Genomic DNA, 12,859 nt, shown 5'->3' with positions numbered 1-12,859 from the left:
CCAAGAAGGCACGAAGAGTGGGTGATTGCCAGTATCCACCCGCATCCAGATGAGGTATTTTTCCCATATGTGCATGAAGTTCTTGAAGAGTTTCTTCAGGGAGTTGCGCAAGTAGGTGTTAGAGAAATCCAGCCATGTCCTTTTGGGGAAGCTTATGTCAAGTTCACGCATGTCAGAGATAGAGATAGGCTCATTCAGTAGGGCCCGCATGCATTTGGCGATGTTTTTATTTCTTTTATGAAGCACAATCAAGGAAGGAATTGGCGTCGGGTTCATTTCAATAGAACTTGTTGGTTGCTGTTTTTGGGGGTCCCCTTTGATTTCTGTAATACTGAGGATATAGCCTCTGCGATTTCGAAGTGGGGCAAGATCATTAGATGGGAGAAAGAAGATGCCCTGAAGGGGAAGATCTTGGTCAAAGCTAGAGTCACAGAGCTTGGTGATATCCCTAAAAGTATAAGATGGTATGAAGGAGAACAATTTGAGGAGGAATCCTGGACCTACTCTGTTGAAGTTCTTCTTGAGGAAATGTTGGGTGGTGGGCCTGCAAATGAGGACCCTTTTCCACCTGAGGGTGTAGACCCACACCCAGTGCCCCAGCATGCTAATGATTTCCCAGGTTTTCAACCACTGCCTATTCACAATATTCAAGGTCCTAATGAAGACTGGGATGATTGGGAAGAACAAGCAGAGCAAGAGGATCACTGGGCTTTCCCACAACCATCTCTTGTCCTTCCTTAGCAGCCTCAAGTTGAAATTCCAGCTCTGGCAGAAGATGGTGCACCAAACAGTAGCATTACTACTACTGTATCTCTATCTGATGGTTTACTTTCATTGACCCACTCTGCCAGTGAAGAGGTCAACCAAGGTGTTCAGGTCCCTCCAATTGGTCAGGGGCTCCTTAACATTGCCTTGGCTTATAATGAAGTTGGAGAAGAGGATGGTGTACAGGTGATGCAGCCAAATGCTGATCAGCCACATAATGTGATCATGCAGCATGCTAAATTGACCCTCAATGTGGTTGCTGAAGAACAACAAATTCTGTAGCAAGTGGTTGCTGTAGCTCAACAAAACCTGCAACCTGTTCCCACTTCAGACATGCCCTCTACTATCAGATATATTGAAGCTTCTGGCACTTTGCCCACTGTGCACTCAGACAAGCAGCCTGAAAATTTGAAGGAAGCTCCTCACACTGATAATAGTGCAGTGCTATTGGATGTTGCTGGCAGTGATATTGTTGCAGATTCTATTCCTTCACATCAAGTTCATATTCCAAATATCAAGGGCAAGGCTGATGTTCCAATCCCTCACATTGGTTCCTCATCTGAAGCAAACCCTAAAGAAGGGCTAGATTTATGGATACAACACTTTGCACCAGCAACCCAAGGAGCTACCCCAACTTTCAAAATAGATATTCCAGCACCTACATGTAAGGATTTCATCCTGGGTCTGGGCAAGGAAAATGAAGGTATTAGTCCTGCTGCTCATTCTTCCACTGGGGCAAGTAGTCCTCTTCAGTAGGTGTCCCCAAATAAAGTCCTGCCACTTGGAGAGGCCATCTCAAGGAAAAGGAGGGAGAAAGAACCCATGGTGGAAACAGAGTTAAGAAGAAGTGGCAGGATCAAAAAGGATAATAATAGCTATAGAAGGAAATCATGTGATGCTAAATCTTGTTTACCATGTAATGCTATACCTCCAATTATTCATAATTCAGTGGTTAAAAACCTGTCTAAATCTTTCTGTAAGGTTGCTGAGGAAGAGGTATAGGAAAAGCTGCCCAAGAAACCTAAGAAGAAGGGACAGGAAGAGGTGGCTAAGGTGTCCAAGGCCACAGTAGAACCAGTCAAGTCTAGGCCTGTATGATGATGTGTCTTCAACATCAGCCTCTGATAGATAGCAGAACGGCCTGCTATTCTCTTTTGGGAAATATTTGTCTTATGTATGCAGTCAATTGTAATATTAGCAATTGCTGCACACTGCTTGTTTTCCCTAGATGGCACCTTTTGTATGTTACCTGCACTTTGCTGCTGTGTCAGCTCTGGTATCTCCTTGTGGAAGGGACTACTACTCTATCTGATGCTATGGAAGCTTCTAGATCACATTTCTGGTTGTCTAGGTTTTCTTGGTCATATGCTTCTGTGACATGCTGGAATGTTTCCCCTTGCTATAGGTGCTTTGTCCTTTATATGGATCCCAATAACATTGTGGCCTGGGATAATCATCAGGGGGTGGGCCCTGCTAATCAAAGTAGCATGAATTTGACTTTTAATGAATAACAATAGAACTTGGAATATCTTAAACTGGAATGTGAGGGGCATTAATTCCTCAGATAAGTGGTTGGCTATGAGGCAAAAAGTGGAAGAAAGTGCTGCTAGGATTGTGTGCTTGCATGAAACTAAGAGAGAAAACTTTGATCTAACCTATATTCATAAAGTGTGTCCTCAGAGGTTTAATAAATTTGAGTACTTACCTTCCATTGGGGCTTCAGGTGGCATACTCACTGCTTGGAATGGAGCTCTATTTTCTGGAGAACTAATGTTTCAAAACAAGTTCTCCTTATCCATTCAGTTCACCTGCAAGACATCTTCCAAAAATTGGATCCTCACAAACATCTATGGTCCTTGCAATCATGAGGATAAAATTGAGTTCATTGACTGGTTTGGTAATATACAAATGTCTAATGATGTATATTGGATTATCATGGGGGATTTTAATTTTATCAGAACACCTGAGGACAGAAACAGACCTGGAGGGGATGTTAATGAAATGCTCATGTTTAATGAGGCAATAAGTGAACTTGGCCTGATTGAACTCCCTCTAAAAGGTAGACAGTTTAGCTAGAGCAACATGCAAGACAACCCACTATTGGAAAAATTAGACTGGTTTTTCACCTCTGCAGCTTGGATGACTAGCTACCCAGATACTTTGGCTATTCCCATGGCCAAACCAATTTCTGATCACCTACCTTGCATGATAAAAATTGGCACAAATATCCCAAAATCTAGAGTGTTCAGATTTGAAAACTATTGGCTTAATCATAGCTCTTTTAAACAGGTGGTTTAGACTGCTTGGACTATTCCAGTAGGTCATTCAGATTGTGCAAAAAAGATAAATGCAAAATTCAAAAATGTCAGAAGAGCACTTAAGCTGTGGGCCAAAAACCTTGCTTGTCATAAGAAGCAAATTGCAGAGCTAAATGACTGTATATTTTTCTGGGATATGATTGAGGAATTCAGGGACCTTTCACTGTTTGAAAATAATTGCAGGACCATGCTCAAGGAGTATTTATTAAGTGTGCTCAATGATCATAAGATTTATTGGAAACAGAGAGGTAAAATTAAAGGAGTAAAGTTTGGAGATGAGAACACAAAATTCTTCCACACCAAAGCCTCTATTAATCATAGACACAATAAGATTGCTATGCTGATGAACAAGGATCAAGTTGAAGTATCAGATCATGATGGAAAGGTTGCAATCCTATGGGAGGCTTTTAAAAATAGACTGGGGCAATCTAATGGACACTCAATGCACTTTGACCTCAATGATCTTTATGAAAACATAGTGGACCCCCAAATCTTCATTGACCTAGAAAAGCCTTTTTCTCAAGAAGAAGTTGAAGAAGTGGTTAAAAACCTGCCTACAGATAAGTCACCAAGGCCAGATGGATTCAATAATGAGTTTATTAAAAGTTGTTGGGATATTATTAAGACTGATGTCTTCGAGCTTATATTGGCTTTCTATGCCGGGAAGGTAAATATTGAGAGCATTAACTCCTCTTTCATCAATCTAGTGCCAAAAAATAGGTGCCACTTTCTCCAAATGACTTCAGGCCAATTTCATTGCTAAATGGTGTTCTGAAAATCATTACAAAACTGTTGGCCAATAGATTGCAAAGAGTTATTCTGCAAATGGTGCATATTAATAAATATGGCTTCCTCAAGGATAGAGTGATCCATGATTTCCTATGATGGGCATATGCGTACATTCACAAGTGTCATCAATCTAAGGAGGAAATCTTAGTAATTAAATTGGATTTTGAGAAGGATTTTGATACAATTGAGCATGCTGCAATCATTGATATTTTTAGAGCTAAAGGATTTGGAGAGAAATGGATTTCCTCGATGGAAGCTCTGTTCACAACTGCATCATCTTCTGTACTACTAAATGGAGTTCCTGGGGAAAAAATTACATAAGGAGAGGAGTAAGACAAGGGGACCCTTACTCTCCTTTAATATTTGTGCTGGCTGCTGATCAACTACAATCCATTCTTAACAAAGCCATGAGATTAAACCTGATCACTGCTCCACTTCAAGTAAACTCATGCCCTCACTTCCCAATTGTGCAATATGCAGATGACAATCTACTGGTTATGCAAGCTGATTTTAGGTAGTTGTTCTGTTTAAAAGCTCTTCTGAATACATTTGCTACAACAACTGGGCTCAAAGTAAATTATGGGAAATCCATCATGGTACCTTTGAATATTGCTGAAGACAGGGTAGAAATTTATAGAAACACCTTGCAGTGTGCTAGAGGACAATTCCCCTTTACTTACCGTGGTATGACGTTGGGAATATACAAAACAAGTGTTGAGAAATGTCTTCCCATAGTTAACAGGATTGCCAAAAGATTGGCTGGTATCTCAATCTTCATGACCCAAGCTGGAAAGTTACTACTGGTCAAGTCAGTTATGACATCTTTATCAGTTTTCTTCATGTGCTATCTGGACATACCTGTTACAATAAAAAAACAGATCATCAAGTACTTGAGACACTGTCTCTGGAGAGGCCCTGATATGGAGGACAGAAGACCTGCTTTGGTTGCATGGCACACAGTGTGTAGACAAAAAGACCAGGGAGGATTAGGAGTTCTAGACATCTTTACACAAAACAAAACCTTGCTCATGAAGAACCTCCACAAATTATTCAACAGACATGATATTCCTTGGGTCAACCTGATTTGGGAAACATATTATAGTGATGGAAAATTACCAGGGGACAATGTGATTGGATCATTCTGGTGGAAATCCAACTTAGCTCTCATTGATCAGTACAAAGCTATTGCTAGATGTAATGCGGGAGATGGTGTCAGTGCTTTCTTTTGGGATGATTTATGGAGCCAAGCAATACTTAAACACCAATTCCCTCACTTGTTCTCTTTTGTCAGAAACCCCCAGCTGAATATTCAACAAGTGTTACAGACTTAGTACTTACATGATCTATTCTTTCTCCCTTTGACAACTGAGGCATATGAGGAATTCTTACAAATGGAAGACATTTGCATAGCCATGAGACGAATCGAAGCATTTAGACTCACTTGACACATGGAGTTACATTTGGGGGACTGAGCACTATTCATCCATCAAAGCATATAAAGTCTTAATTGGTCACAAGCAGATACCTCCACACTTCAATTGGATCTGGCAGAGTTACTGCCAGCCAAAGCATAAAGTTTTCTTCTGGCAACTTCTCCATGATCGAGTCAATACAATTAATTTACCTAGAAGAAATAATTTTGTGTTGGATGATTATAACTGTGCTGTTGGAGGCTGTCAACAAGAAGAAACACTGTGTCGGTGTACAAAAAGAGGGGTACACTTTTTGTACCCCTATAACTGTGAACGGGCAGTCTGAGCCACGGGCGCCACCATACCAAGCAAGGAAAGGGAGGTGAGCCAGGGTAAGACCGAAGATCAAGAGAACTATGACGCAAAGGCCAAGACCACGAAGAGAAAAGGGGACGAAGTGGAATCCCCCGGCAAGATCCTTGCCGGGAGACAGTTCTAGCAGCCCCGACAAGACCCTTGCCGCGGTGACTCGTCGCCCGCCTACGAAGCAAATCACCCTTGAGTCCACTGCCCCCAAAGGGCAAGGATTCGGGAGACATCCCCGTGGCGGCATTCAAATCTTTGTGAAGACATTCAAGATCAGATACGCACTAAGGAGACGACAACCCTTGGCGGGATCCCTGCCGAGGAAGACCACAAGGCCCCCGGCAAGCGCCTTGCCGGGGATGACAACAGGCGCCCCGGCAAGACCCTTGCCAGGGCCCCGACAAGGCCCTTACCCAGGACACCCGCAGGGCCACCATCAGGCCCACGCCGACTAAACTTCCACCGCCGTTCGCATGCAGCTGCCGACCCAACCAGCTGGACAGGCACCTACGTGGCGGCATGCAGATCTTCGTGAAGACTCACCACTATGCCACCTCAGCTGCCTGCCTACCTACATGGCATCGTAGGTGTCGCTGGCCAGGGCACGTGTTGACACAAGAAGGAGCGGCGACGGACGAGACAGGTTTCTCCCCCGTCCCCGATAAAGCAAGGACACCTAAGCAAGATGCATTAAATGCGCCTTGTCATGTAAAGCGAGGGATAACCTCGCATCACTGTACCCTTTCCACCTCCTGTGTGCCACTGTCGCAATCCCTTTTTGCTATAAAAGGAGGCTCGAGGCGACCAGGAGAAGGATTCGGCTTTTTGGAGCTCCTCACGCCCCATAGCTAGCTCAAGAACACAGATATACAATCCACCAAAGCAGGACTAGGGTTTTACGCATCCTCGCGGCCCGAACCTGGATAAATGAACCGTGTGCTACCTGTTAGATCCGTTCTTCTCATGACCCCGCGCCCCGCTAACCGTAGTAGGGATTCTTGTGATCCCATAGGTGTCGTTCCTACCGACATCTCTGGCGCGCCAGGTAGGGGGTGCAGTTGTGAGAATCGCCTTTAGCAGTTAGTTCGGCGCTTCTTCATCATCATGGCGCCCAAGAAGAAGACGATGGTGGCGGTTGGCCAATCGGAAGCCGGACAGCCCATCCCAACGCAGGCGAGCAGCGGACCGGTGGCAGAAAGGACCCGGGGCGCTACTCGCGAACACCAACACCATCCCAGCATCCGGAGTTTGGGAGGCGGCGATGTTTGTGCACCTGGTAACGAGCCACACGTCGCCAAATCCAAAGGCGGAGCCAAGCCCTTCGCGGGTGGAGCAGGGCCTTCCAGGGTCATCGCCACCCCGCCCGAAGGTGACGCAAGGGCCTCCATGACTCCCACGCCAGCTCCAACAGCGCGCTCCTCCCAGGCAGCGCTCGGCGAAACGGCGTAGTCACGCCAAAGATCCCAGGCGTCGCCGCGGGAAGAGCCCCGAGCGCCACTACCGGGACGTAGAAGACCTGCCCACTCGCCGAGGCGCTGGTGAAAACGGCATGCGACCGCGGGGTCGTGATAGAGCTCCTTCTGACATGGTCAGAAGTCGAAGCGCGTCGCGATCCGTGCAGGTTTCGCTGCCACCGACGCCAGCAGAGGCCCTGGCGCGCGCAGTTGCTCCTCGATTTTCCTCCCACTATGGGGAAACTCGACGAATGGAGAGCCACTATCCGAAGCTTTGTTGCGGTGGCCAACAAAGACGAACCATGTCCGGTGAGGCCCCCGGGTTGACGCTCCGATGGAGTCCCGCGGACCAGTGCCGGAAAAGCCGACGGTGCCGCGACCACGGTGCATTCACCTCTTCCCCATCCGGTACCGCGGACGCCGGCTCGTAGCGACGTCGCGGGCGACGACATCTCCATAGCATCATCTGACACGCGGACCCACTGTGACCAGGGCCATGTTCTTCGGGAACGAGCCCATGAAGACGCTCGAACCACTATCGAGCGCCGGCGCGGAGCGCGCCACCAGTCAGACAGGCGAGCAGGGCCTACTGTGAACCACCCGGCCCTGGAGAGCCCTAGAGGCCTACCTTACGAGGTAGGCTGTCCGGCTTTTACCCGTGAGCTGCGGCAGTTCCAGTGGCCCACTCACCGGACCTTCAAACCTGACGTTGGCGAAAAGTACAATGGCAAGACTCACCCGTCTGAGTTCCTCAGCATCTACACCATCACGATGCAAGCCACCGGAGCCCGCAACGATAAGGTGCTTGCGAATTACTTTCCATTGGCTCTTAAACCCAACGCCATGTCGTGGTTGATGCACTTGCCGGTGGACTCTATTTCTTCTTGGTCGGATTTGTGCCATGAGTTTGTGGGCGCCTTTACTGGAGGTCACCAAGCCCATGGCCAAGCAAGCGACCTGCATGTCATTCCCCAGAAGGGAGGCGAGAGTCTGCGCAAGTATATACAGAGGTTCAGCCGGGTACAGTACAATATCCCTGATGTTTACCCTGCCGCCATCATCAGCGCGTTCCATCAGAACATGCGTAACCGCAAGATGCGCGAAGAACTGGCAATGAACAAGGTGAAAGATGTGGCAGAACTCTATGTTCTTACTGACAGATGTGCCCGAGCTGAAGAGGGAAGGAAGTACCCAGCGAAGATGCCAGCGTGGAAACCGACTCCTTAGATGAGGATATTGCTGCCCCAGCGAAGAAAGGCCGGCGCCGCAACAGGAAGCGCAAAGGTAAAGCTGTGCTTGCCGTCGAGGGATCTGACGATGCCGGCTCCACCAAGAAAACCAAGGCAGATGACCCCGGCAAGGAAATTACCGGATGTGTCGCCTGCCGGGCCTTGGCGGCTGCCGAGAAGCCAGGAAACTCCGGCAAGCCATACTGCAAGATCCATCGCACCAAAGGCCATGATCTCCAGAACTGCCAACAGGTTGAGCTCCTTGCTGAGAAGCAGAGGGCTGAATATGAGAGGCGGGACAAGGAGAAAGGCCAGGATGGTGCTGAGGGGTCCGGCAAGAAGCGTGACGGCCAGGCGGGCCGCCGCGGCAAAGATAAACAGCAGGAGAGGCCCGCCCAGGGCCGTGACAAAAACCCAGAAGATGATGATCATGAAGAGGACGATGAGTCTGGTGACCAAGAATTCCAGGAAGCTACATAGGCCATGTGCGTCGACGGCGGCGCCTCGCTGCATACCTCTCACCGCCAGCTTAAACAGTGGGCGCGCGAGATTACAGCGGCGGAACCGTCGTTTGATGCCCGAAGGCCGCTGAAGTGGTCCAGCACACCTATCATTTTTGACACCGAGGATCACCCTGCTCGCACTACTACAGTCGGGTGCTTGCCATTGTTGGTTTCACCAACAATACGCAACCTCAAGGTGACAAAGATGCTAGTCGATGGCGGAGCCGGTCTGAACTTAATCTCGCCTGCCGTGATCGAGAAATTGTAGATTCCTGATGAAGACCTCGAAGAGATGGGCACATTCAGGGGGTCAACCCGGGAAGAAGTCAACCAAAGGGAAAGGTCACGTTGCCCGTGACTTTTGGGAGTGATCTGAACTACTGGGCAGAAAGGATTGTGTTCGACGTTGCCAAGATGCCCTTGCCTTACAACGAGATCCTTGGCCGCCCAGCGCTGGCCTAGTTCATGGCGGCGTCACATTACGCCTAAGACACCCTGAAGATGCCAGGGCCTGTGGCAATCATTACCGTCCCGTCAGACAAGAAGGATGCACTAATTTGCGCTGACCAGCTCTACCAACAAGCAGTTGCAGCAGCCGCCACTGCTAAGGCGCTTGCTCCTGCCGTTGGAGCCCTGGGAAGGCAAAAGAAGAAGACCGGTGAGACCTCAGGCACCCACTCCGGCAAGCGCACCTCTTCGGAGTGTAGAGCTCCCATCGAGGACGTGCCAGAGGGCTCCACGGACAGAAACAAGAAGTCCAGGGCCACACCACTGGGAACCAAGAAGGTTTCTGTCAAGGAGGACAGCACGGGAGGAGCTTTTACCATAAGCTCCACCCTTGATGACAAATAGGAAGACGCGCTCGTTACTTCCTGCGGGCGAATGTCGATGTGTTTTTATGGCAAACATCCGACATCCCCGGCGTTCCCAGGGAGGTGATTGAGCACCACCTTGCTGTGTGTCCTCATGCGCGGCCCGTCAAGCAGAAGGTCAGAAAGCAAGCTTTGGATTGACAAGAGTTCATCACAGAGGAGATCCGGAAACTGGAAGCAGCAGGTTTGGTAAGAGGAGTGCTCCATCCAACGTGGTTGGCCAATCCGGTGGTAGTGCGCAAGGCAAATGGGAAGTGGAGGCTGTGTATTGATTACACAGATATTAATAAGGCTTGTCCCAAAGACCCCTTCCTGTTGCCGCGCATCGACCATATTGTTGACTCCACAGCTGGGTGTGATCTGTTGTCATTCCTCGATACCTACTCCGGCTACCACCAGATCTTCATGACAAGGGAAGATGAAGAGAAAACGGCATTCATCACCCCATGTGGTACGTATTGCTTTATACGGATGCCTTTCGGGTTGAAGAGTGCTGGTTCAACGTTTGCAAGGGCGGTCCACATTGGTTTTGAACCCCAGCTCCATAGAAATATGGAAGCTTATATGGATGATATAGTGGTCAAAACCAAGAACAGGGCAACCCTCATATCAGATTTACGAGAAACATTTGCAAACCTACGCAAGATCAATCTCAAGCTGAACCCTGAGAAGTGCGTCTTCGGCGTCCCATTTGGCAAGCTTCTCAGGTTCTTTGTGTCACAGCGTGGGATAGAGGCCAATCCGGACAAGATCAAAGCTATAGAGCAGATTGAAGCGCCCAAGCGAGTCAAGGATGTGCGTCAGCTTGCTGGTTGCGTTGCCACCATGAGCAGGTTCATTTCCAAGTCCGCCGAGCGCGCCCTTCCCTTTTTCAAGATTTTGAAAAAGGCGGGCCCGATGGAGTGGACGCCAGAAGCCGAAGCAGCATTGCAAGATTTGAAGAGGTACCTCTCCTCCGCGCCAATACTAGTTGCGCCTAGGCCACAGGAACCGTTGCTACCGTACATGGCGGCAACGAACCAGGTGGTCAGCGCCACACTAGTGGCGCAGAGAGAAATTGATGATGAGGTAATAGCAGCGACGGAGCCCGATGCCACCAATGCCGAGACGATGCAGCCAATTGAAGTGCCGCCGAAGAAGAAAATGATGCAGCACCTGGTCTACTTTGTTAGCTCCCTCCTGCGGGGGGCTAGATCGAGGTACTACGGTGTGCAGAAACTGCTCTTCGGCCTTCTTATGGCCTCGAGGAAGCTGCGTCACTACTTCCAGGCGCACGAAATCACTGTCGTCACTCGCCTCCCTCTGCAACGGATATTGCACAATCCAGACGCAACGGGAAGGATCATAGAGTGGGCACTAGAACTGTCCAGCTTTGGCCTCAAGTTTGAGAGTACCTCGACGATTCAAAGCCGAGTCCTGGCGGAGTTCATTGCATAATGGACCGCGACGCCTGACGAAGAAACCCAAGAGACTGCTCTCCCCAGCAAGCAGGCAAGTTACGACTAGATCATGTACTTTGATGGAGCTTTCTCCTTACAGGGCGCCGGGGCTGGCGTACTGCTTGTCGCGCCCACCGGAGAGCACCACAAGTACGTGATCCAGATGCACTTCCCTAGGGAGGTGTCAACAAACAATACGGCTGAGTACGAAGGGCTGCTTGCCGGTCTTAGGATCACGGCGGACCTCGGAATTAAGAAACTCGTCGTTAGAGGCGAATCGCAACTTGTCGTCAAACAAGTCAACAATGATTACCGGAGCCCGTTGATGAAGGCCTGCGTCGATGAAGTGAGAAAGCTGGAAGAGCATTTTGACGGTATACAGGCAGAATACGTTCCCCGAGCGAAGAATGATATCGCCGATTACCAGTCAAAACGTGCTGCCCTCAAGCTACCTGTGGAACCAGGTACCTTTGTGCTTCGGCTAACTCAGCCATCCGTTGATCCATCAACAGAGCAGAACAAGAGGAGAAAATCAGGGCCCGACAAGTACTTTCCCACCGACCTCCCCGAAGCCGCCGGCAAGGATGTTGCCGGAGACACTGAGCCCGCCACAGGACGGCTAGCTCCAATAGAGCATCAAGCTCTTGCCGTCGAGATAGCCTCTCCTGTGGCGGAGGAAATGCCTTTAGTCCTCGCCGTCGAGCCCTAGGCTCCAGCGTCGGCACAACATACCATCCGATTCCTCCAAACAGGGGAACTTCCTGAGGAGTAGGAAGAAGCGGAAAAAGTAGCCCGTTGCTCTACTATGTACCAGTTGGTCGATGACGTCCTGTACAGAAAGAGACCGAACGACGTGAAATTGAAGTGTATCACTCGAGAGGAAGGACTGGGGCTGTTGGCGGAGATACATGGAGGCATATGTGGATCCCACATAGGGTCAAGAACCCTTACCGGCAAGGCATTTCGGCAAGGCTTCTTCTGGCCCACTGCCCTCCAGGAGGCGACGACACTAGTCACCAGGTGTGAAGCGTGTCAGTTCCATTCAAAGAAACTTCATCAGCCAGCTCAAGCCCTTCAAACCATTCCTCTCTCCTGGCCCTTCTTGGTCTGGGGGCTCGACATACTGGGCCCTTTCCCCCGCGCTGTCGGGGGCTTTGAGTACTTGTACGTCGCAATCGACAAGTTCACAAAGTGGCCAGAGGTTGAAGCAGTGAGGAAGGTCACAACTCAGTCCGCCGTCAAATTCTTCAAGGGACTAGTGTGCCGTTTTGGTGTACACAACAGGGTCATCACTGACAATGGTACACAGTTCACAAGCCGCACCTTCATGCAATATACCCAAGAACTCGGCAGCAAAGTCTGTTTCGCTTCTGTTGCTCACCCACGAAGCAATGGTCAAGCTGAGAGGGCAAACGCTGAAGTACTGCGAGGCTTAAGGACAAAGACCTTTGACAGGCTGCGCAAGAGTGGAAGGAGCTGGATTGATGAATTGCCGGCGGTTCTTTGGTCAATCAGAACGACACCAAATCGAGCCACCGGCCACACACCCTTTGCCCTGGTATATGGGGCAGAAGCACTTGTCCCCATGAACTCATATACGGGTCACCTCGAGTACTCGCTTATGATGAGCTTGAGCAAGAGCAACTGCACCAAGCTGACGCAACGCTCCTTAAGGAAGATCGTGTTGGGGAACGTAGTAATTTCAAAAAAAT

The 12,859-nt window shown here is 49.2% G+C and overlaps 1 pseudogene; it reads left to right on the top strand.

Moving 5' to 3' along the window:
- The first annotated feature begins 1,098 nt into the window (after window positions 1–1,098).
- Window positions 1,099–1,863, top strand: LOC147984875 (uncharacterized; annotated as a pseudogene).
- The last annotated feature ends 10,996 nt before the right edge of the window (window positions 1,864–12,859 follow it).

Source organism: Triticum urartu, chromosome 2A (genome assembly GCF_056163025.1).
Source record: "Triticum urartu cultivar PI428250 chromosome 2A, HENAU_Tu73, whole genome shotgun sequence".
Taxonomy (NCBI): domain Eukaryota; kingdom Viridiplantae; phylum Streptophyta; class Magnoliopsida; order Poales; family Poaceae; genus Triticum; species Triticum urartu.
Note: the sequence above shows the minus strand (reverse complement) of the source record. Positions and strands in the feature narration are given on the sequence as shown.